This window comes from Pteropus medius, unplaced genomic scaffold (genome assembly GCF_902729225.1).
Source record: "Pteropus medius unplaced genomic scaffold, Ma_sr-lr_union100, whole genome shotgun sequence".
In the NCBI taxonomy this organism is placed as follows: Eukaryota; Metazoa; Chordata; class Mammalia; order Chiroptera; family Pteropodidae; genus Pteropus; species Pteropus medius.
Genome location: NW_024345805.1, coordinates 37,551 through 63,419, shown reverse-complemented (window position 1 = coordinate 63,419; position 25,869 = coordinate 37,551). Strand labels below are relative to the sequence as shown.

The following is a 25,869-nucleotide window of genomic DNA, read 5'->3' as shown; positions in this document are numbered from 1 at the left end:
ATTAATTTCTATTGTTCCATCCCAAAAGTCATCTCTAATTTGAAGTTTGTGTTTATTTTCCTTATCCTTGATCTCAGACTTTAATTCAAAAGTTTGTTCCATAAATGGTATAATATTATTTGAGTTTTGAAATTCTACACATAAATGTAATTTTGAACGCATATCCTTTATTCATTTTACATTATTATTTCATAATTTACCCGTGTTGATATAGACCTAGTTAATTTTACCTGCTCTATTATAATTTATAAATACAATTTATTAATGCACTCTCCTATTGATAAACATTTGTTGCTTTGTTAAATTAACTAATTAATTATTTTAAAATCATGGTAACATTGGTTAATGAAATCCAGTATGTTTCAGGTGTACAATTTAACAGTAAGGCATATATATATATAGATATATATATATATATATATATAGATATATATATATCTATATATATATATTGCATTGTAGGTTCACCGCCCATAGTTAGATTTCTTTCTGTCATCACATATTTGACTCCCTTTACCCATCTACCCCTCCTCCCCCTCTGGTAACCACTAGTCTATTGTCCATGTCCATGAGTCTCTGCTCTGTTTGATGTATTTAGGTTTATATCCAAAATATAAGTGATATCATGTGATTTCCAACTTTTCTGTCTGGCTTATTTCGCTTAGCATGATTATCTTGAGATCCATTCACATTGTTGCAAATGGCAGTATATCATCTCTTCTTATGGCTGAGTGATATTCCATCGTATATATGTACCACAGTTTCTTTATCCAATCATCTACTGTAGGACATTTTGGTTGCTTTCATGTCCTGGCCACTGTGAATAATGCTGCTATGAATATTGGTGTGCAAATACCTTTTTAGATATATGTTTTCAAGTATTTGGGGTAAATACCCAGTAGAGGGATTGCTGGATCATATGGTAGATCAATTCTTAGTTTTTTGAGGAACCTCCGTAGTGTTTTCCATAGCGGCTGTACCAATATGCAGTCCTATCAGCAGTGTATGAGGGTTTCTTTTTTACGCATCCTCTCCAACACTTGTTATTATTTGTCTTGTTGATAACAGCAATTCTATCAGGTGTGAGGTGTTATCTCATTGTGTTTTTGATTTGCATTTCCCTGGTAGCTAGTGAAGTTGAGCATCTTTTGGAATGTCTGTTGGCCGTTGTATGTCTTCTTGGGAGAAGTGTCTGTTCAGGTCCTCTGTTCATTTTTTAATTTGATTATGTTTTTTTTTTTTATTTTATAGTAATAGTATTATTTTGCTTTGCATCAAAGATCACTTCACTTGATTACATTTACAGAGTCAGTATTGTGTAGTTATCACAAAGTAGCTAACATAAGAGAGTGGAGTTTGAGTTCTTTTCCAAGGTATTCATAAAAACAGTTCTTATTAAAATGGTGTCAAATAAATAGAGTATAAGAAAAATAATATGTAAATAAAACTGTCTTTAGAAACTAGATATTGCAATGACCATTTAAAAATACTTCATTTTAGAGCCCAGATATGGACTCCAAAAAAATGATGTCCGTCTTCTAAATGAAAACAGAAATGATAAAAAGTCTGTTTCAGAGGCTGACAGCTCCAGAGTTTCCCTGAATCTTGCTCAGAAGGCAGAGAGATAGTGACATTGAATGGCAAGATGAATTCCCATATACAGCTGTGACAGGACCCATTGTGACCTGCTGATCATATGGCTTCTGTGTTACCTTGTTTTTCTCTCTTACTATGGCTCCATGAGGTAGGTTGTCATCTTCCTTTTACAGGTGCGAAAACAGGCACACAGAACATTGAGAAGTTTGCTGAAGATCACACACTTCAGAAAGAATAATGTGTCACTGGTGTCCAGGATAAACTTTACACTTCTCTCAAATTCTTTCCATCCTTCAGGTTCCATCTTGAGCCTCTTTGTAATTGGGTTGTCTCAAACTATGATAACCCATGTTGATTTTCCCTATTCTATTTTTTAAAAAAATTCTTTTATTCTATGTTTGATTATAGAGTTGAGATCATATTACGTATACAGGTTTTAGGCAGTTTTTTTTTTTTGTTCACAGGATATCATGAGTATTTTCCTTTATTGTAAGCATCAGTTTCCAAGTCTGTATAATAATCCATGGGATGGCTCTATTATAATTTACATAAACATTACCCTAATGTTAGATATCTAAGTTTCTTCCAATTTTTCAATCTGGACAGCTTCCTATGACAGTACCTAGGGAACCAGCCTTGGTATAACCAAGAAGCATATAATGAATTTGTGCTGTGTGTATGTGGGAGAGGCATGGTGGGACCCCTCAGATAAATTAGATAAAGAGCCTGTCTCAAAGGACCTCAGAGAATAGACAGATAACCTGGAAATATTTACTAGGATAAAATATACAGGTGCTTCTTTTCCAGACACCGTCAGGGTGTCTACCTAAGTGTGAGTAGCACTATTCTCTGTGGAAGCTGGGATCTGAGAAGCACAGCTTTTATAAGGAAAAAAGTCTCAAGAAGCCTTGCTGCCCCTTCTCACATACCAATGTATTATTCGGCCTCCAGTGTTTAAATAGTAGCCTTTTAAAACATTTTTACTTTAATATTAGTTTCAAGTATTCAATACATTGGTTAGACATTTATATAGTTTATAAAACGATCCCCCTAATTGCTCTTTCTCTCCTCTGGCTCTCCACCTAGCCATTACGTTACTGCCGACTGCATTCCCTATGCGTGCTCCCCATCTCCATGACTATCAATCAATTACTGATTTGTACTTCTTTAACTCTTCACCCCTTTCTCCCAGCCACCAACCTCCTGTCAGCAGATTGTCCTCTAAATTTGTGAGTCTGTTTTTGATTAGTTTGTTCTTTTTGCTCCTTAGATTCTGCATATAAGTGAAATCATAAGGTATTTATCTTTCTCTGACTGACTTATTTTACTTAGCATAATAACCTAATAAGCATAATAGGTCCATCCACATCGTTGCGAATGGTAGGATTTCATTTTTTAACTGCTGAGTAATATTCCATTGTATATATGAACCATAACTTCTTTATCTAATTGTCTGTGGATGGGCATTTAGGTTGCTTCTATATCCTTTTCTTAATTAAGTTTACTGGGGTAACATTGGTTAATACAATTACATAATTTTCAGGTGTACATTATAATTTGAAATCTATATATTCTATTATACGTTTACCACCCAAAGTCTAGTTTCCTTCAGCTACCATATATTTGATCCTCTTTACCCACTTCACTCCCCATCCGCCTATACCCCCTTTACCCCATCTATCTCCCTGCTCCTCCCCATCCCACTAGTAACCACTAGTCTATAGTCCTCTGGTAACCACTAGTCTATAGTCCATGTCCGCGAGTCTCTGTTTGATTGTCCTGCTCATTTGTTGCTTTTAGATTTATATCTTACATATTAGTGATATCATGTGATTTTCAACTTTTTCCGTCTGACTTATTTCGCTTAACATATTATCTCTAGTTCCATCCATGTTGTCGAAAATGGCAGTATTTTATCTCTTCTTATGGCTGAGTAATATTTCATTGTTTATATGTACCACAGTTTCTTTATCCAATCTATCATAGGACACTTCAGTCGCCTCCATGTCCTGGCCGATGTGAATAATGCTGTTATGAACATCAGTGTGCAAATATCTTTTTGGATATAGGTTTTCAAGACTTTGGGGTAAATACCCAGTAGAGGAATTGCTGGATCATATGGTAGATCACTTCTCAGTTTTTTGAAGAACCTCCATACTGTTTTCCATAGTGGCTGTACTAATTTGCTGTCTCACCAGCAGTGTATGAGGGTTCCTTTTTCTCCACATCCTCTTCAACATTTGTTTATTATTTGTCCTGTTGATTATAGCTATTCTAAAGGTGCAAGATGATATCTGATTTTGGTTTTCCTTTGCATTTCCCTAATAGCTAGTGATGTTGAGTATCTTTTCATATATTTGTTGGCCATCTGTTTGTCTTCTAGGGAGAAGTATCTGCTCAGGTACACTTCTCATTTTTTGATTGGATCATTTGTTTTTGTTGTTGTTGTTGTTGTTATTGAGTTGTATGAGTTCTTCGTACATTTTGGATATTAGACCCTTATCAGAGGTGTTGCTTGCAAATATATTTTCCCATTCAAATGGTTCTCTCTTTACCTTGTTGACCATTTCTTTTGCTGAGCAGAAGTGTTTTAGTTTGATGTAGTCCCATTCATTTATTTTAGCTTTTATTTCCCTTGCTTTTGAGGTCAAATTCATAAAATCCTCTCTCAGTCCAAGGTCCTTGAGTTTCGTTCCTATGTTTTCTTCTATGCATTTTATTGTTTTGGGTCTTATATTCAGTCCCTTAATCCATTTTGAGTTAATTTTGGTGTGTGGTGATAGACAAGTCTAGTTTCATTCTTTTGCAGGCGGCCTTTCAATTTTCCCAGCACCATTTATTGAAGAGGCTTTCCTTTCTCCACTGTATGTTTTAGTTTTTGTCAAATTTTTTTTGTCTATATAAATAAAGGTTTACTTCTGGACTCTCGATTTTGTGCCACTGGTCCGTGTGTCTTTTTTGTTGCCAATTTCATGCCGTTTTGATTACTGTTGCTTTGTAGTATAATTTGAAGTTGGGCAGAATGATGCCTTCAGCCTCGTTCTTTTTTCTCAGAATGGCTTTGGCAATTTAAGGCCTTTTGTGCTTCCATACAAATCTGATGATTTTTTGTTCTAGTTCTTTAAAAAAAACGTCAATAGGATTTTGATAGGGATTGCATTAAATCTGTACAGTGCTTTAGGTAATATGTTCATTTTAACTACGTTGATTCTTCAGTTCCAAGAACATGGAATACCTGTCCACTTCTTTCTATCTTCTTAAAATTTCTTTTAATAGGGTCTTGTAGTTTTCATCATATAGATCCTTCACTTTTTCATTAGATTAATTCCTAAGTATTTTATTCTTTTTGTTGCAATTGCAAAAGGAATTATTTTTCCACTTCTTTTTCTGACACTTCATTATTAGAGTATAGTTTGAATGTTGATTTTATATCCAGAGATTTTACCGTATTTGCTTATTGTTTTGAGTAGTGTTCTTGTGAAATCTTTAGGGTTTTCTATATAGAGAATCATGTCATCTGCAAATAGTGATAGTTTGACTTCTTCTTTTCCTATTTGGATGGCTTTTATATCTTTCTCTTGTCTGATTGCACTCGCTAGGCCATCCAATGTTGTATTGAATAACAGTGGTGATAGTGGACAGCCTCGCCTTGTTCCTGATCTTAGTGGGAAGGTTTTTAGTTTTTCGCCATTAAGTATAATGTTGGCTGAATGTTTGTCACAGATGGCCTTTATTATGTTAAGGTACTTTTCTTCTATTCAGATTTTGCGAAGCGTTTTGATCATAAATGGATGCTGTATCTTGTTGAAGGCTTTTTCTGCATCTATTGATATGATCATATGATTCTTATTTTTTAATTTGTTTATGTAGTGTATCACATTTATTGATTTGTGTATGTTGAACCATCCCTGTGTCTCTGGGATGAAGCCCACTTGATTGTGGTGTATAATCTTTTTAATATGTTGCTGTATTCAGTTCGCCAGTATCTTATTTAGGGTTTTTGCATCTGTGTTCATGAGAGCTATTGGTCTATAGTTTTTGTGTGTGTGTGTGTTATCATTTCTAGGTTTTGTTATAAAAGTCATATGGGCCTCATAAAATGTGTTGGGAATTTTGCCTAATCTTCAATTTTTCGGAAGAATTTGAGGAGAATAGATATTAAATCTTCTTTGAATGCTTGAGAGAATTCACTGGTGAAGCCATCTGGTCCTGGACTTTTACTTTTTGGTAGGTTTTTGATGATTGTTTCAATTTCCATACTGCTGATCAGTCTATTTATATTTTCCAGTTCTTCTTTATTCAGTCTAGTAAGGTTGTATTTTTTAAGTACTGGTCCATTTCTTCAAGGTTATTAAATTTGGTGTTATATATTTTTTCATAGTATTCTTTTATAATCTTATGTATTTCTGCAGTGTCTATTGCAATTTCCCCTCTTTCATCCCTGATTGTGTGTATTTGTGTCCTTTCTCTTTTTTTCTTTAGTGACTCTAGCCAGGGGTTTGTCAATTTTATTAACCTTCTCAAAGAACCAGCTCTGTTGCATTTTTTCTCTATTGTTTTCTTTTGTTTTCAATTTTATTTCTGCTCTAATTTTGATGATTTCTTTCCTTCTGCTGACTTTAGGCTTCATTTGTTCTTCCTTTTCTAGTTTTTTTTAAGATGAAGCGTTAGGTTGTTTATTTTGGCTTGTTCTTGTTTTTGGAGAGAGGCCTGTAATGATATGAATTTTCCTCTTATGACTGCTTTTGCTGTGTCCCCAAAGTTTTAATATGTTGTACTATCGTTATTGATCATTTTTATGTATCTCTTGATCTCTCTTTTTATTTCTTCTCTGACCTAGTTATTCTTCGGTAGCATGTTGTTTAATCTCTGTGTGTTTGTGGTTCTTCCTGATTTCTTTCTGCAGTTGGCCTCTAGTTCCAAAGCATCATGATCAGAGAATATGTTTGATATGATTTCAATCCTCTTATATTTGTTAAGGCTATCTCTGTGTCCCAGATATGGTTGATTCTTGAGAATGTTCCCTGTGCACTAGAGAAGGATGTATAAGCAGGTGTTTTGGGATGGACAGCTCTGTAAATGTCAATTATGTTCAGTTGGTCTAATGTGTCATTTAAGGATGTTATTGCCTTATTGATTTTCTGTTTGGATGATCTGTCCATGTCTAACAGTGTGGTATTTAGGTCCCTTACTATGATAGTGTTTTGGTCTGTTTCTCTCTTTAGTTCTGTTAGTAATTGCTTTACATATTTCCGGGGTCCCTGATTGGGAGCATAGCTATTAATAAGTGTTATGTCTTCTTGGTGCATGAGTGTCCCTCAGTACCTTTCTTTACTTTTTTTTTGGAAGTCTCTTTCATCTGATATTAGTGCTGCGACTGCCTACTTTTCTCTGAATGCCATTTGCTCAAAATTTCATTTTCCACCCTTTCACTTTGAGTATATATTTGTCTTTGGAGCTGACATGTGTCTGCTGGAGGTTGCGTATGGTTTTGTTTTGTTTTTTGATCCATTCTGCAACTCTGTGCCTTTATGTTGGTGAGTTAAATCCGTTTACATTTAGGGTGATTATTGAAATATGAGGTCTTCTTATATCCATTTTATCTTCTGTTTTCTGGTAGCTTGGTGTTTCCATTGCTTCCTTGTCCTTGTGTTTCTATTTTCATCTTTTCGGTTGCTTTTTGTGGTTTTTCCCTCTGGTCTTTCTTGGTTTATATTATATACTTCATTTCTGAATTTCTGTGTGTGGTTACCATTATGAATATGTAAAGGATAATTATATATATATATATATATATATATATATATATATATATATATATATATATATATATATATTGATTCATTTTCTTCTGCACATGCCTTATCTCTATTCCCTTTTGTGAATTTAAATTTTCGAATCCCCCCTTTTCAGTCATTGTTATCTCAACTTGTTCTTATGTATGCTGAACATTCATTACTATCTTGTTATATCAATTTTTTTATTATTATTTAAGCTTATAATGCCCCATTTTTAGTAAGAGTTGCACTCTTCTGCTTCTATTTGTCTGATAGCGACCTTACTCCTAACTATGTGTTGTTTTTTTTTTCTCATTTTGTTTTAGGTGAACTGATGTCTTTCAGTATTTCCTGTAGTTCAGGCCTCTGGGTTGAGATAATTGGGTGTTCTGTTGACCTTGAATTCCAAACTCAGCTCATTCTTTATATTTGGGACATTCTCATTAACTACTTGTCTGAAAATGCTTTCTAACCTCTGTTCCTTTTCCTTGGCTTTGATAATGTCTATTATTCTTATGTTTCCTGTCCTGATGGTTTCAGTTAGTTCTTGAATTTCTCTTTCATTATTTTTCATTCTTCAGTTTCTTTCTTCTTCCTTCTGATTTTTTTTTAGATTTCTGTCTTCAATATCACCGATCCTTTCCTCCATTTGGTCGACTCTATTTCCCAAGCTTGCTATTTCATTTTTCAAATCTTGCAGTGTATTCTTCATCTCCAGAAGTTCTATTGGGTTCTTTTTGAGGGTTTCAATATCCGTGCTCTGCTCATCTAATTGTTTTTTCATTTCCTGAAATTGTTGATTTGAGTTGTTTTGGATCACATTGAGATTTTTCAGAAGTACCATCCTGAATTCTCTGTCATTTAAGTTGTATATTTCTATGTCTGTAAGTTTATCTTCTGGAGATTTTTCTTTTTCTTCTTGAGATGCCTCATCATCTTGGTTTTTCATGGTGTTAAATAGGCTATTTCTCCACCTGGACATTAATGGAAATGTATTCTGCTTCCCCCCTGCCCCAGAAAGATTTGTTATATAAAGGTCTCTCTTTAGCCAGCTGCAAATAAAGTGCTTTTCTTTTGGTTTCCAGTTGGTAGCATCTAAGCCTCTTGGATCTCTGCTTTATATAAAGCCTTAATAAAGCATTTTTATTTTCTGACCAATATTTTATCACACTTGCTACCCTCAGTTTTGATCTTTGTCAGTATTAGCAACAGTTTCAGGAGTATTTGCTCAGATTACTCTGGGCTCCACTATGATCAGTCTTGGAAGGTATTGGGCAGGGACCCTCTGATTTGGGGGTTGGGGGCTGTGGCTTAGCCTTGGTTTTGCAACCAGAGTCGGTAAAAATCAACTGTTGTTTCTCTGTTGGTCCGTTTCTCTGTTTTCTGACCTGATGACTGGGCCCTGCTGCCAGCTGTGTAGAACTCACAATTCTCCCAAGCAGAGCTGTTCAGGAAACTCACCACACCTTCTCTCCTCCCCCTCTTCCTACAGATAGTTCCAGCGGCTGCGAGAGGCAGCTGTTTATTTCTCCCAGCCCACCTCCCGACACCCGGGGTTCTGATCTGTGGTAGCTGTTTTGCACAGATCTCACACTCAGATGTGCTGGTGTGTAGTTTGGGTGTGTTTTGTTGAGTTTCAGATGTTCAGCTTATTGTTGTTTCAAGGGGAGTGATCTGGGGATGTCTCTCACTCCGCCATGTTTCTCCAGCCTCCTAAGTCAGATTTCTTGACTTCAGGCTGTTCTCTTACAAGTTTCCCCTTCACCTCCACAGAAGGCCTGGTTTAAGATCACAGCTTTGGATCTCTTATGTTGCTTGCTAAAAGTAGATTGTGAGGTAGCTGGCACATTAGGAAAGAGCATTTTCCTTTTTTCAGTCTATTGTTTGCTCCAGCTCCTATCTATCACCTCAGGTAACTGTGGAGAAACAAATGCTAGTTATTGTTTTGACATACATGCCCAGGAATAAACTTTTTGTTTTGGGCAAGCTCCAAGTCAGGCCAAAACAGACATTCAAGCATGTAGGGTCTTCCATAGGTTCTGGAACAGATCAAATAATGATAATCATCTTAAATTGGTAGTCTATGGGATCTCAGCCTGGCCTGATCCCTCGTGGGGCTGTGAGTTTTCTGGTTTCACTGTGAATGTTGGCTTTTAGGTTTTTATTCCTCTCCCCTTTTTAATTCCCCCCGCCACCCAACTTCCACCCTTGACCTATGGATGTTGCCATTTCCCCTTAAGAACTGGACCTCTGAAGTTGAAGTGTCTCCTCCCACATGCTCACGGTGTGCACCCAGGGCCTGGTGCACCCGGGATATGGTCCGTGGCTCCACCTGGGGTGCGAACCCAGGACCTTCTGCGTGTGAAGCAGACATGATTACCACTACACTATGGAGCCACTCCTGATTGTTGGCTTTTAGATTTCAAGGCATGTGTGGAATGCTGAGCAGGGCATGGGGCTGAGAGAGAGTGACACTCTAATGAGCTCACCATCTCTATTGAAATTCAGCCACTTTTCTTGAATCCATTTCCCTGAATTACTGTATAGTTTTTTTTTTTTCCTCCAAAGGCTTTAGGTAACTATTTCGTTTACCTCAACTGTTACTCCTTTAGTCTGCTGGTAATATACAGTTTTGCCCTTAGATATTATGGGCAAAAATCCAGGGAAGGTGAAAAAAAGCAATTCCAGACAGTGCATGTCAGCATACACAACCACACTTCCTGAGGAATCGGGTTCTTTCTGCCCCCTCTGCAGCAGTTACCTGTTCCAGAGTGTGCTCAGCTTTCTTCAAGGCACCATTAAGTTGGAAAGCAGAAGATGGGCCCAAGTGATGATACTCACTGAGATTCATCTTGTATTTCTTGATTAAATTTTCCATGGTTCCTGTGAACTTTTGGTTAACTTCGAGAGTTCTAAAATATTTGATTCTGACCATTTTGAGTCTATTCATTGCTGTCTGGTGGGACGCCTCTTAGTTTTCCCCACTCCACAATTTTCACCGATACCACTCTGCTCCTTAAATCTTACTTGCTTTAAATCACACCTGCAGTAAAGGAACTTCTCTACTTTCCATGCTCTCATCGTCTTGGCAAGTATTTTGGTTTATCCTGACTCTGTGGCTCTGACTTCTTCGCAGTAGTTTGAGATTGATCTAGTGCCCTTTGCAAGATTCCCTCTTCTCTTTCCCACAGTTCTCAGTCTGCCCTTGCTTGTCACAGAGCCTGCTGGGGCACAAGGAGCATGAGGACTCTTGACTGGATTTGTCATGATTCCTACTTCTCACTTTTCAGCACTGTCCTCCTTGGAGGTGCACACAAGGTGTGGTCATTTTTGTAGTTTTTTTCTTGTGTGTGTGTTAATTCAGGCAAAAATATTGGAAAACACACATCTTTGGAAATTGGTCACATCCCTTTCCATAGTTTTTTGTTTTTTCATAAAGAGGTCATAATAATGTGTATTAGTGTTGAGATATGAATAAGGCCCACATTTTAAGCCTATATTTGAGAGATTACCTGAATTTATCTATTTATAAAATCATTAAGTATATGTCGATCTAGGCATACTCTACTATTGAAAAGGTTGCTTTAAGCCCCTTCACATTTACGAAAGACTTACATTGGTACCTCTTTGAACAAATAAAATCCAGAGAGAATTTTTGATTTTTTAAAGAAAAGTGAAAACTCTAGTAGTGTTCAGAGTGTATTCTGCAGGACTGGCTCCAGAGGCAGTGGTACCCTGAGCAGCAAGAGTTGCTCCAACAAGCTCCTTCCTCAAGAACCACATTCGCATCTCAACATCAAGTTGGCTTCACTTGGAACTGTGTCTGTGATCGTCTGTGCTTAATCTCCGTGGAGTCTGTGCATCCGTTAGCAAGATGCATCCTCAGGTAATTGCTTCTTTGCTTTACATTGTCTGGGCTTTGGGAAGGTTTCCTAAGAACGCTCTACTTTAACATAGTGGAGACACCTGTATATGTAGAGGTGGGGAGAAGGACTTGCATAGTTGACAACTGTCTTCATAGAAATGCGGTTTCTTCAAACTGAAAAAAAAATAATGCTTTTTGTTTTAATTTGTGCACTGCAGAACACATTTGATTTTATTTGTCTGTGAAATGTTTTGTGGAACAGAAATGGTAGGAATGTGTGATGATGATACATCAAATCAATAACAGAAGCTTGGTTTTATTCAATGAGTTTACTTTGATCCTTTTACATTTTTACTGTTGACTGTATTTGGAGGCAGGTCATTTTGCCCTATAGATCTCGTATTCAAACAAAGAGAATAGTAATATGTGGAATGAGAGTCAGTGTTTAAAATGAAACATTCACTCTGTAAACCAGCAGCCGGACCCCACAGTGTGGATTGTGAAGTCACACTGAAAGTCATGTCATGCTCTGTCACAATGGCTCTGTGCTGATATGTGTCTTGTCCCTGGTCCTAACTGCCACTTTTTGTGCTGAGTGTGTGAAAGCAGGGAGACAAGTTCTTGATTTCACTCCTCAGACGGGGAACGTTCTTTGCAGCTGCAGCTGTGTGTTCACATGGCCTGTTGAGTGCTGTCCCTTCAAATGAGCCAATTCCTTTTTCTCAAAATAATTTATCATTTTAATTTTCTTTCTAGTATTTGTCATGTAAAGTTATAAATATATCATTTTCTATTACTTTCAGCACCCTCACCTCTCATACAGATATATATTGGGAAATATGGACTGTCTATTCGATGCCATTTTCACCTTGTCGAAACTTATGAGAATTATTAATTTCAGAACTTGAAGTGACTCCAAAACTGTGGAGATGGGTAGGGAGGCATTTCACACAATGAAGGGGTCCTAACATTGTTTTTAATGTGTCCTCTCTGATCCTGAAGTATTTACTGTATTCCTTATATTTGGGAAACATTGCTTCCACTCAGGTTTCTAGTTTTCCAAATCCTATCATAAAATGTGTATGTAGATTTCAGTTTGTGAAGGGAAAAACACATTTACTTTTATACTGTTAGTGTTGTCCAAATTTGTGATTTTACAGAGATAACAATTTTTATGTTGTCATGCAACCTATTCACCTCACCAGAGGTAAGAATGTTGAAAATGTAGTGTTGTTGTTCTTTTTGCACTTAAGTATCCAATTAATAACAAATCTTTCGATATGCCATTATAGATAGAGAAATAGGTAAATGAACTGATGGGAGCTAATAGATAATCAAGTATATAGAAAGTTGGTTCCATATAGAGGAAAATGTACACATGCAAGGAGAAAAATTCACATAAATGGATAATTACCTAATTTTTCACATAGAATTGCAGCTTTGACAAAGAAGGTGTCTCCATTAATAATGATTTATCATACCACATGATTGATTCAGATCTGACTCTTCTTCTAGAGCTCGTTCTATAATGAGGCATCTGTCTCATTTTTGAAGTGTTTGTATTTATGAGGAGGAAAATACATGACATGATATTGATTCACATTTTTGAGAATAAAAGACATTTTAATAGATAATGCCCCTTATTCATAAATCTGGTGTTCATCTTATTTGCACATGTAGCTCTTGATCATGAGTTAGGCAACTGGATCTTAGTAGAGAAAAATTCTCCAGTTACGTGTGGGGTGACCTCACCAACAGCATTTTTGACACTTTTATCTGGTTTCTTAAAACTGGGATTAGATTAAAGTAAAGTAGTTGTCTTTAGACCAAACAGACGTCTGTCATAGATAGAACAATGGCCTGAGAATTTGGACTCTCTGATCTTGAGTGCATATCTGAGTCATTTTAAGTTGTGAGATCTAAGTTTATGCATTTCACCAATAATTAACTTTCCTTAGTATTTATACCACACAATCTAATACATTAAATACTTCAGCACTTCCAAAAAGATGTATGTCTGGTTTTGATTTCTATCTTTATTTCCTGGTGGAGAAATAGAGGCACAGAGGAGAATATGCTCAGGTTCATGAGCCCCTAAGTAGAACAGTCAAGATGGTGCAATGCATGGAGTCTCAATGCTAGTGCTCTGGGCTACTGACCCATCCTTATTTCTCAGCCATGAAATCTTTATTACCGTGCAAAGGATTCCCAGCATCGGCACATTTGCCTGGGACTTCTTGAGTCTATAGAGAACCTAAATACTGTTCACGTGAGAAAGTAGCTTAGTGGTCACATCGCGTAGGGCTATATTGATGCACCATGTCACAGATTTTGTCATAGTCATTGGTGACACAAGCACATAAGAGGCTCAAGTGCTTTTTGTCAGTTCACAAATTCTGAGATTCGGTGGACATCACTTGAGACACACGAACAAACCCTGTCAGTTCTCGGTCACCCCTTAGCATGGATCCCAGATCTGATGAAAATAAGTAAGATTCTTAGTGGTATTATATGGCATTATGAGTACGTGCCCAAGAAGTGCTGAAGGCCCATGAGGTACACATCCAAGGGACAACAAAAAGAACTCAAGGTACCACTTAGTTATGAGCCTCATATGCCACCCTCTTGCCATTTTCTGTACAGATGGGCTATAGAGCCTCAGTACTCGGCAGAATCTGCTCCCCGTTGTGCCTTTTCCCATGGAGTGTCTGGACTGAACATTGATAGCCACCCTCAAAACAAACACCAGCAAATGGCAAGAAAAAGTAAACTAAGGAAAATTACTTAACGATTTATAGTGGTTGTTTGTAAAGATATGAATTTCAATATTTTCTACTAGTCAGTAATTGATTATTTAATTGAGAAACTTAATGAATATATACAGTTAAATAATAAGCCTAATATTGAAACCATAATTTGCATATAATAAGGGTACACTCAAGGATTGAACAGGTCAATTGCCATATATCAGTCAAATTTCCACTCTGTGTCTTTTATGCATTTTCTACTTAGTACTGCTTTTTTGCCTAGCTCACAGTTTCAATAATCTCTTCTAAATGGGGCAGATACTTGGATAATAGAAGTAAACTTGAGAGATTGTGATAGATGTAGGATTATAAAATAATGATGGCTTTGGTTTGAGACCTGAATTACCTAGTTATTGAAGAATCTTTGGGGTGCTTTGAGAGATAGTGCTATTTTTGAGAATAGGGAGGTAATTCTCTCCTGAGAAATATGGAGATATCCTTAAAGCAGGGACATTGTTCTCTCTATGTTCCATGGGGGACTCTGGGACAGAGATATGGGATCTCTGAGAACAGGATTTGGCTCTCTCATGAAGGACTATAGTCTCTCAGAGAACAGGCAGGGCTTCACAGAAAGGTGTGGGCTGCTGAGAGAGACGATCTGCTGGCTCCCTACTTTAGCACATCATAAATCAAAGAAAATCCAGCAAGTTCAACAGGGCAAGTGTCTGAAAATACACTCAACCACACCAGTGATTAGTAAAATGCATATTAAATTACAACATTTCACTCTTACACCTACAGAGAACAGAAAAACACCAGCCAGGGCTGGTGAGGATGTGGAAGAACTAGACCTGTTTCATGTTGCTATGGGAATGTATATGAGTTCAGCCACTTTGGTAATTTTTCTCCACTGTGCTTTACAGTTATCTGTACCTATGTCACAGCAATCCTACTCCTACCACTTATGTCCAATCACAAGAATGAGACAGGGGTGCTCTTGTCCCCCGGAGGCCTGTACACAGTCACTCACGGCAGCATCATTCTGAGTAAACACCACGGGAAATGCTCCACTGTATGCAAATGTAGAGGGAGTGAATTTACTGGCCGTGTACTTACAATGTGATGTACAGATATCACAATTCAAATAACAATCTTTAGCTTCACTAACTACACAGGAAAAATTCATATAATATTCAGTAATAATATCCACTGAGACACAAGAGTTTCCTCTGGATATTTTCATGTATATAACATTAAAAAGAGAGAAACCTTCAACATGGTGGTCACTGTCAGAACACTGGGTACTTCTTGGGGCTATAGACTGGCAAGTAGAAAAATAAAGTGGCCAGGGTGCTGCAGACATCTGGGCGTCAATGTGGATTGATCATGTGTCATATAATCAATCTGATAGGTATTCCAAGTGCACACTAATCCCAGCTTTGACTCAGATGACACTTCTGGGAAATTGGTGAGTAATGGGATCAACTGATTGAACTGAGAATAAATTATTCCTAATTTCCCTCTGGTCTGTTACCAGCAAGATGTCGAAAGCTGTCTGTATTGGGAATGTATTTCTCATGATCTTTCTTCATGAATTTCCATGTAGGAAAAGCAAAAGTCTACCCAGGGAAGTGTGTCCACAAGGTTGCCTCCATAAGAAAAATCAAGGTTCAACCAACAGATCAGTCCATGGAAGGTACTGTGGAAATTCGATCATTAATTTGTTGGCAAGATGTGTTTATATTTATAAGAAGCTATCAAGTTATACACATTAAAAAATATAAAGTAAGCATTTAGAAAGAATAAGAAAAAATGCCAAAAACAATATGGTATTTCACAAAGAAAATGTTAGGCTCAGTTGCCTTCTTTGATTTTCTATTGACTACTTAAAATGAAAATAAGATCAGTCTTGTACATGCACAAGTGCTTGTTATAGAGTGAACACACCCTGAGTTGTTCATCTGATTAAGAGTCTCGATGCCACCCAAACAATGGATGTTAAGAGAAAGGGATTACACAGGCCCAACTCTTCTGAAAATAAATGCCAAATCTGAGACCAATACCAGCAATTTTGGATCCGGGCATTTTTAGGAGACAAAGTGGGATTTCATGGTAGGGCTTTGATAGTGCTCATGTAGAGAGAACACTGGCTGTTTGAGTTTTGCCTGAGCAAGTGTTGAGAATGGATCTTGCCATCTGGCTAGTGGAATGGACATTTGGGAACAGAGGGGAGGAGGCCTTGGGGATCCTCTGGGAGTGACCTGGGGTAGGTGTAATAGGATTTGTCTATTTAAATGTCCTCCCAAGAGATGAGACTCTGTCTCCTGACTCTTCAGAGTTTAGAGACAGACAAGGAGTCTGTAGAATAGAAAATAAACTTTGGTGAGGGTTGGATGAGCAGGGAAGATGCACACATTCAGACAGAGTGCAATCACTGCCCATTTGTTGCCGGGCCTCACTCCAGGCAGAATAGGTAATTGCTCTGAACAATAGTCAAGGAGACAGGGGAGGTTGCTGATTTAATTCATTAAACTTCCAAAGAACCAGCCCATGTGGTTACTCCCTCAGTTCCTTCACATTAACTGCTATTTCTGTCAATTGTCTGACATGACAGCAGGATCTGTCAGTTACAGGGGAATTGATTGCTGCACAGCTGTCATGTGGGGGTAGGTTTTGAATGTTCGAGGCTCTAAGTCACCTTGGGAAAGAAGAAGAGCACTAGTCATTTGGTGTTGTTACATTATATTTATTAATTATATCACCTCTAGACAGGTGATAATGTGAGGATAATCTGGAAGGAAAGTCACTCATGTACACTCACCAAGCTCCCTCACAGTATCTTGCATTGATGTTCTTATCTCAGACATCTGCTACAGGACACCCACTGTGCCTCCTATAAGTTTGGTGTAGGAGAGTTTGAGAAAGTGCATGGAATGTGATCTAGAGGTCACAGTTGTTCTGGGGTCCCTGTTCTTTTGGGGGGACTTTTCCAGTCCCAGATCAATCTCAAATCACTACTGTGACCCTGCAATATTTACTTAACCTCTCTGAATGTCTTACCCTCAAGCATAATAAGCTTCAGCCTCTACTCTGCTCAGCCCATGGGGCCGATGTGGGATCACAGGAGATGATAACAGATACTCTCCGTGAGCTGTAGAGCACCACATCCACATGAAGGATGAAGAGAAACACTCTTTACTGCACTGCAGTGATCCCAATCCCAGTGCCTCTGGGCATCCAACCACCACCAAGTATGCAGCTTATTCTTCCAGATATTACACAATTAAATACTTATAGATCACTTAGGAAGGAATATTTCTCTATGCTAAGTATTTACTCGTATTAATCATGTTAGCCTCACAAAATACTATATGTTGGCTTTGTTAAAATTTGAATGACAATAAAGAGAATTGAGGACAAAGGCCAACATGAATTTCTCAGGTTCGTGTGACTTCTATGTAAAATTTGAACCCAGGTCATCAGACATCAGCACCAATGGTCTCACCTACTAGGCTCTGATACTTTCAGTATGGTCTCATCTAAATAGAGGTTTGTATGACATAATCAATCTGGTAGGTGTTTTAAGTGCACATTAAACTCCATGATCTTCCTGAATCCCAGCTTTGACTCAGATGACACTTCTGGAAAATCGGCGAGTAATGGGATCAACTGATTGAACTGAGAATAAAACAGACCCTCTGGTCTGTTACCAGCAAGATGTCTAAAGCTGTCTGTATTGGGAATGAATTTCTCTAGATCTTTCTTCATGCATTTCCATTTAGGAAAAGCAAAAGTCCACCCAAAGAAGTGTGTCCACAGGATTGCCTACATAAAAATAAAAAAATTAAAAAAAAAAAAGAGAAATTAAGGTCCACCCAACAGATCAGTCCATGGAAGGTACTGTGGAAATTCAATCATTATTATTTTTTTAAAGTTTAATAATTGTAGCTCATTCAGTTTCCCATAAGTGAGAGAAAAGTATGAAAAGATAATTTGTCTTATTCCCTCTGTGCTTTTCTCTTTTGCCATCTTTCTTCCACCCTGTAGGATGGCTCATCCGTACCAACCCCCTACATACACTCTAGTCCCTCATTTACATTGAACAAAGCTTCCTGAAGAATTCATGAGCAGCAACCAGCAATGCACTGCCAGTTGTCCTGTGTCCTCCTAGTTCTATCTGACACCCTGACTGAAGCACCTTCTTTAGAATGAAGACCAGTTGTTCAATAAGTCTTCGCTTATATGTGTTGTATAAAAAATGTTGCTTTCGTGGCTTCTTCTTTTTCGGTCAAGTTCAGATATGAGAATCTGACATTGTGCAGTACTCATGATGTACGTGGTGCCCTTGATGTTGTGAGTTAGTGCTGAATGAGAGTCTATCACCAGTTGATACCTGATACAAGAGGACATTTTGAAATGACAGCATCCAAATGTAAAGTGCAGCATAGTGAATAGAGTCAATAAATATTGTCAAACTGTATGGTGTCAGGTGTTTCCTAGACTTATCTGGGTGATTACTTTGTAAGGTATACAAATATTTAATCCCTAGTTTCTCCATCTGAAACAAATGTAATGTTGTATGCAACTGTAATTGAAAATTTAAACCATTTTTTTTTAACTATAAGGTTTAGCCACGGGCATGGAATTATGAGTGCTTAACATGAAGGTTTGGGAACATCGGTTTCAGCCTGAACTTTCTATGCAAAGTGAAGATATATCATGGAACTAGGGCCCCTTATCTTTTCCAGTGAAATTAATCATAGAGTTCTAAATTGAGGGAAGGACATTAGTGGACATTGAATTCGACTTTCTTTTTCTTAGATATAAAAATTGAGGCCACAGCTATGACAAACATAGTTTTGTACTCATAATTATGAAAGCTCTGATTCTTATTTCTTCCTCTTTACACCGTACCAGTCTCCAGTGTCATCCTGATGACAGTCTATCAGTTTGTTTATGGAATATAACAATTGTACCTCTTCTGACATGTTAATGCATGGTCTCAAAAAGTTTCACCTCACATCACACGAAAGAAATATCAGATTAAGGCATCCATATATTACCACAGAGTTTATCACTTGCATTCATTGAGACATTAGTCATATAAAAAGCAAAACAGACTCAGAATGGACGAACTCTCAGAGTTGATATGGAGAAAGATTCTGTCCAGTGGGCCCTGAGCAGCCCAGGAGACCTGAGGTCAGTGAACTATAAAGAAACAGACTGAAAGGACGTAGTACATCTTCTTCTTCTTCTTCTTCTCCTTCACAATTTTCCAACAAGTCCTATGTTATCATGCCAATTTGTAAAGCATTTAATTTTTAAATCAAAACACCAAAACCTACCAAAAGTATGTAAAATGTAAATGTACAGTCAATAATGTGTCACAAAATGAGCACCATGTAACCATTAGTCTTGTCAAGAGAATGAAATCACCCGCAGAAAAATGTGGCTCTCCAATCCACTTCTTTCTGAGGATAAGCACCATGACTACTATCACTGCAGTCCAGAGTTCCCCTGGTTTGGACTGTTACCATCAAAACAATTCAACATGTACTCCTAAGTGCTTTATTTTGCTCATATATATTTTTTGAGATTCACCTATGTTTTGAGTGAAGCAAGTATTCATTTCCTTTTCCTTTTCTGTATGGTGTTCCACACTAGTCGTATGTCACAAGGTGTCCACTCTGATGTGGGTGGACATCTGGATGTTACAGGCTGTGGCTATCACAGATGATGTTGCCTTGAGCAATTACGACTCTGTTTCTCTGTTCATGTGGGCCCTGATCCCTGTTGAGTGTTTTGCTAGTAGTGTGCATCTCTTTCATTTTTATTTATAGGTCCTGGGATTCCTGGGACCTGTAGACTTTATGGCAATACTGCCAGCCATCGTATAGTTGGCAACAAACAGGTAAGTGAAAAATGGAAACCATTATCTCTGCCAGAGTGAGAATGTGAATGTTTATTTCGCTATGGCAGCAAATGCATCTTTGCTGATTTGTACAACAAAATATTATCTCAATTTTAGTTGCAGTCAGAAACGATTCCTGATTCTATTTTAAGTGTGTAAATATACAGTGCACACACGTATACACGTTGTCTATCTTTTTATGAGATATTATGTGTGTCTATGGCAGAATGCAGAAAAATGCAGATTTTGGAGTATCTTTCTGGCTCTGCCACTTAACATCATCGTAATCATTCACATATGACTTGACTATCCATCAGATGATAATAAAATGTGTACTAAGTTATGGTCCACTGTCAGAATCATATAAAATAAGTGAAGTGCTTTGAAGAAGGCTTAGTACACGAATATTTAATATGTGCTGAGGGCTATTGTGATACATACATATCACAACAATTATTGTGGATCATGTGTATTTAATCCTAAGTTGCTCTTATGGTGGTAATTTTCAGATGAGGAACACGTGTGCTGAGTTTATTATCTCTGTTCCTTGCCCATGTTACTTAGAGTTGTAAAGAGATCATTAGGATTCAGACCCCAGTGTTCCTCATTCAAAGCTCATTCTTGATGTCTATGTGATATTGTTTTATTTAAAGAGAATATCTTGAGCAGCAAATACAGATACATGTTTCCACTTCCAAAAGTTTCTCTGAGAAAAATAATTAATGATTTAACATTTTTTTCAGAAGTTTAATAAAACAGTTAAAATGAGCTAGTCTCAGGTCTGTATATTTTATAACATAATTAATAGTCTGTTTATTTTTCTCAATTCGATAGCATGACTAGAAATCTATTTCTCGAATAAAACTCATGGAAAACTTCATCCTGTGTTAGAGTAGATAACAGTGTCCAAAATCTGGGACTCAATGGTGAGATGCTACTTCAGGATCATGGAGAGCATCCCTGAGCTCCACTCCTTTCTTGAACCAACAGATATTTACAACTCTCTGTGCTTGGGTCATGTTAAGGTCAAGTTTAGGCATTTGTTTTTGTTCTTATTCAAGCATGCAGATGGAATGATAATTAAGGTGGTCAGCTTTTGGTCTTTCCTTTGCAGGAGGCCTTCTGGACTCTACTCATTGAGCTGTGGTTGGCCATAGTCATAGGATCTCAGAGTTCACCTACGACACAGGAGATTGTCTGCCCTCCAGTGACTGTCCTGATTTCATCTGTGGAGTGCACTATCTCCCTGTACGTGGCCATCGTTGCATTTTGGTGTTTATCCCAGCTGTCCTGGAATGTTCCCTGGTCTCTAAACTCATTCCTGTTGTACATGTGAGTAATGAGCAAAGGATGTATTTTTTTTTTAAAGTAAGTTTCTGTGCCTGCTAATACTATTAACTAGTGAATAAGTCCAAGGATGATGAATTCTTTGCATGGCTAGAGCTAGAAGAAAGCAAAGAGATTATCACCTAGTTATTCGGCTGAACGATAACTTGCACCAAGTATTGTAGAGCTCCAGTGTATTAAGAAATACAGAATTAGGGAATGGGTGTTCTACTCAAATAACTCCACAGTGCATTTTGGAGGTAAATCTACATCTTCATGATAGGATACCAGGAAGAGAATAATATGTGTTGCCTAAGGGACTGAGAAAGACTTCACAACAGAGCTGCCATCTGAGCTGGATCTGATTTGGGGCAAGTAGTATTCCTTCTATTTCATGAACAGTGGCACAGAGATAGTAAGAGAAAGAGAATTAAAACAGTGATGTGCATGTGTATGATTTTTAGGTTGGCAAAATATTTAATGTGAATAATAAGCAGGGTTGATGAGAATGTCAGGAACTGAGCAATTCTTCCAAGTTGTTGGTGAGAGTATTAAAAGTCTCATATCCAGCAAGTCTACAATCTTACTGCTGCATGCCTCCTATATCAGATTCCTTGTCCAAGTATGAAAATGCACATTAGTAAATTTATACATATCCTGCATTATCAATATAGTATGTATATAAATATGTATACTATAATATATGTAAATATGTTGAATTCTATATATTGATATAAATTTAAATATAAATTATATATGTACATATTATATACATAATGTATGTCTATAATTTATCTCCAGATTGGTTTCTAATAAAATAATGAGAGAAACAAAAATTTTCATCACTAGAGAAATAAACAGACATTAGAACATAGAGTACTATGTATCGATTCAAAAATACGAGTGAAATATAGTATTTACTTTGAAAAATGATCACGATATATTTAAGGCAAAACTCACTGGCAGAATACTATAATATTATTAATATCACTTTTGGAAAAGAATGCACATGTACGCATTGTCATATATGCCAAGCAGAGTCAAAGTCTTAATACACGTACACTGGAACATTTCAACAATAGCAACATGTGGGGAAGCACAATAGCAGCCCAGCTATTAATAATTGTATTATTTTAAGAAAAAATACTGTTTATATACTATTATTGTTGATGCATTATAGCATGGATAGTATGTATGTATGTATGTATGTATGTATGTATGTATGTATGTATGTATTATTTATTTATTTTACACTTACCAATCAAATTTAGAAGCAAAGACTATTCACATATTTCTTGGAAGAGTTGGCAGCAGATTTTGTGTGGATGGAGAAACTGAAGAAGATGGTGTTCAGAGTGCTTTTTCAGAAATACACATTAATAGAATTCGTAACTAGACATTCATATTAAATATTGCGTGTTGAACGACAGAAAACTAGAAAATTTACATAGTTTTCAAAAATATATATTTTCCACTCATACCTATAGAAATACACACACACACACACACTTTTTAATCCAATTATACAGGAAAAAGCATTCTATGACGTCACAGTGAGACAATTTGTTTAATTTGTGTTTATGTATCATTAATACACTGCTAAACATAGCCTTTCGAAATAAAGTGTAAATAAGTTATTTTAGATAAAGTCACAAATAGGGTTATGGACCTACTGCAGCAGTGCAGTAAAGAGAAATTCCAGGATGAGGGGTTTTAGCGGGACTAAAGGGCACCTGGTTCAAGTCTGAACACAGATTCAAAGAGCATGAAGCAGAGAGTTTTCCTGAAGTAAGTGGAGTTAGAGTAAAAAATGCTAAGCTGAAGAAACTGCAGAAGCTGTGATTATGAATCTATGTGAGAAGGTGCAGGATGTGTCTGTTACGATTGTGGTATGTGACAATACCAATTACAAATTCTAGTAATATACACACAAAGAAGAAATTCATGGACCAAGTACGTGGACAGTTAAGATGAGCCATAATTTTGAGCATGTGCCAGATTAATTGTTTTTAAATGTGATACGTGAAACCATTTCCTTAGAAAGGCCAGAGGTGATATTTCTTCACTGCATCCAATCACTTGTCTTGGAACTCTTATGGGAAGAAAAGATATGCAATGATAATAGCAAATAGAATGTTAGATAAACATACACAGAAAGCATGAAAATGAAATTATATTTATAGAAAAAATGAAATTCTACACAACAGTTTAAAATAATGGAAGTACAAAAATATTATTATAAAATAAAAATAAAATGGAAATAAAGGAAGCACTGACAGAATTTGGGAGGTGTGATGGAGAAGACATGTATTTGGTTATCAATTATCAGACTTCACAAATAGTACAAACATATAGATATATCTAAACATAATAAATCCAGAATTAGGGCTTAAGAGGAAATTTTACAAGTTATAAATGTGAGCACTAGGCACACTAAACAATAATGATGGAGCTAAAGAGAAACGGGTGATACAGACAATGTGAAGGTACATTTTATGTCCCCAAAGTCTTCAACATTAATGGAATATCAATGCAGAGGGAGAGAGAGATTTCAAGCCAGTTATTTAGAGTTTGAATTTAATATGAGAATTAGAAACAAAAATAATTGAAAATGCTCAGTGTGTTAGGTGAGTGTGTGTGATAAGAAACTTTTGTTTGTATTCTGCACTATTCAGTGCCATTTGATTTGTTGCAAAACACCATACACAAGTGTGTCATCATATAACTTAAATAGTCCCCATGACTAACTGACTTGTCTCTGGTCTCTGTGCAGCTGGGTCACCTGTGCTGGGCCCTTCTGAACAGTACAGAGGAACAAATCAATTTAGATGCGGAAGAGAAAATGCAAGATGAAACTTATGGTGCTGTTGAAGCAGGTATATCTGATTGTCATATAGAAACTGTCTTGGTTTAGCGACTTTCTCTGCTGCTTTTTTCAGCTTCAGAGAAAGCTATTAGATGTGTAACACATAAACCTTGAAAACATATCCTATTCAACAACCAAGAAAATTTGTTCGATATCCAATCCATCTGTTCGTCAGCCTGTCTGTCAGTCTGGCTGTCTATCTTTTTGTCATCCAACCACAGATTTGTTTGCGGGCTCTAAGGTGGAATTGAATTCCAAGGCTCCTGCTTCTAGTCTCCTATCAAGTGTTCAACACACTAATCTTATCTCTAGTGACAAAGCATCCAGCTCACTTTCTTCTCCATCCTAATTTATCACTTATCTTCAAGTACACCCTCCATTTCTGTCAAGCAGATTTTGTCACTTTCCCACCCATATAAAAACCTCACTAGAATGGATCAACCACCACCTGAGACAAAAGAATGTACTTTCTTTAACATTTAGTTTAAATCTTACTTTATAAAAATGTAACCATCAGCCTCTCCCATGGCTCTGTTTTCCAGTATTATTTTGAAAGCACTGGCTACTTCTAGTAACTCGGAAGGTTTTCTTGTACTCTACACTAATTGTTTTATTGAATTGGGGTTGCTTTTGCTTTTTAAATTGAAGGCAGAATATATGCTTTCTACTTCTATGGTTTTATAACTTCCATGCTCGTAAGAGTGGCTTATAACACTCCTTTCGGATGCTTAAACTTAGCCTGGTTGTGGCATTAAGTTGAAAGGATTCCCATGGAATGAATGGCAGATAAGTTCATTTCTACTTGATGGAAATATTTCAATACTATTGAATTGGTGTATCCATTGTAATTTTATTATTTTTCTATAATACTATTAGAATCTGGTGTGTGTGTATCTGTGTGTGTGCACACACTCCTGTGTTCTGTGTGAGAGAGAAAGTTGAAAACTTATGAATATTACACCAGTGACTTGAAGAACACCTCTCTCTTTTAGAGATGAGAACCCTGAGAATCACAGAAGTCAGATAATGACATAAAAGAATTTGGGATTTAAGTCCTGAATTTACTTATAAGCACATTTCTCCCCAGCAGGCATGACTCCATTTCTCATGTATGATGAAACTCTACTAGGAGACACTCAAACTCTTTGAAATGGTTCTCTAGTAGTTTCTTGAGTATGTTGTGTTTTCCTGGTAGGTTACTGAGCAGAGATGCCTATCTGACAAGGAAAAGTGTCAAGTGAAGGCCACTTTCCTCGTACGTGTTTACGAGCTGCTGCCCGAGTTACTCGTCGTGACACCAGAGATTCCCAGCTGTGTCCTGTACACAGGCAAGATCCACATCCCTTTTCTCTCCATTTATCATTCCGAAGAGTGTTTGAACATGTATTAAACAATTTTAATGAAAAATAAGTTCCATGTAGAAGTAAAACCGAATTTCCACGTAAATGAACAAGCCCTGCAGGAATTCAGAGGCAGGAATCTGTGGCTATTTGATACTCTGTTCATCTAATTCTTTTATGCCCCCCGCTTGTTTCTCATAGACGTTTGCATTTGTGTGTGCTCTTGTGGAGAGTGGCTCAGAGTAAGGCAGAGGGCATGAGAAGATGAGGTAGAATTGGGCAAATTCGGGTGGGTGACCTCTGGTGGCAGCTCGATGACTTCGCTGACTGAGGAGGTCATGAACAAACACTGGGGAGCCTTGGATGCTCTGAGGCAGGTTTAGAATTCAGACAAATTTGACTGCTTTGGAATCAGGATGTTTGAATTACTTTGTCTTTGTC

General features: G+C 37.1%; 1 long non-coding RNA gene and 1 other non-coding gene across 5 annotated transcripts; one reads left to right on the top strand and one right to left on the bottom strand.

The window, feature by feature from the left end:
• Positions 1-8,491: 8,491 nt before the first annotated feature.
• On the top strand, positions 8,492-25,421 carry LOC120612206 (uncharacterized). 4 transcript variants are annotated; one of them, XR_005655392.1, is made up of 7 exons: positions 8,492-11,259; positions 15,592-15,681; positions 17,768-19,184; positions 19,826-19,896; positions 21,011-21,228; positions 23,996-24,098; positions 25,284-25,421. It is a non-coding gene; the product is annotated as an uncharacterized LOC120612206 (long non-coding RNA). The 4 variants fall into 4 exon arrangements; XR_005655394.1 differs by lacking the exon at positions 17,768-19,184 and having other exon boundaries at positions 8,512-10,691; positions 11,084-11,259; XR_005655393.1 differs by having other exon boundaries at positions 8,513-11,259; positions 17,768-17,882.
• TRNAV-CAC (transfer RNA valine (anticodon CAC)) lies at positions 9,697-9,770 on the bottom strand. The gene has a single exon. It is a non-coding gene; the product is annotated as a tRNA-Val (tRNA).
• Positions 25,422-25,869: the final 448 nt, after the last annotated feature.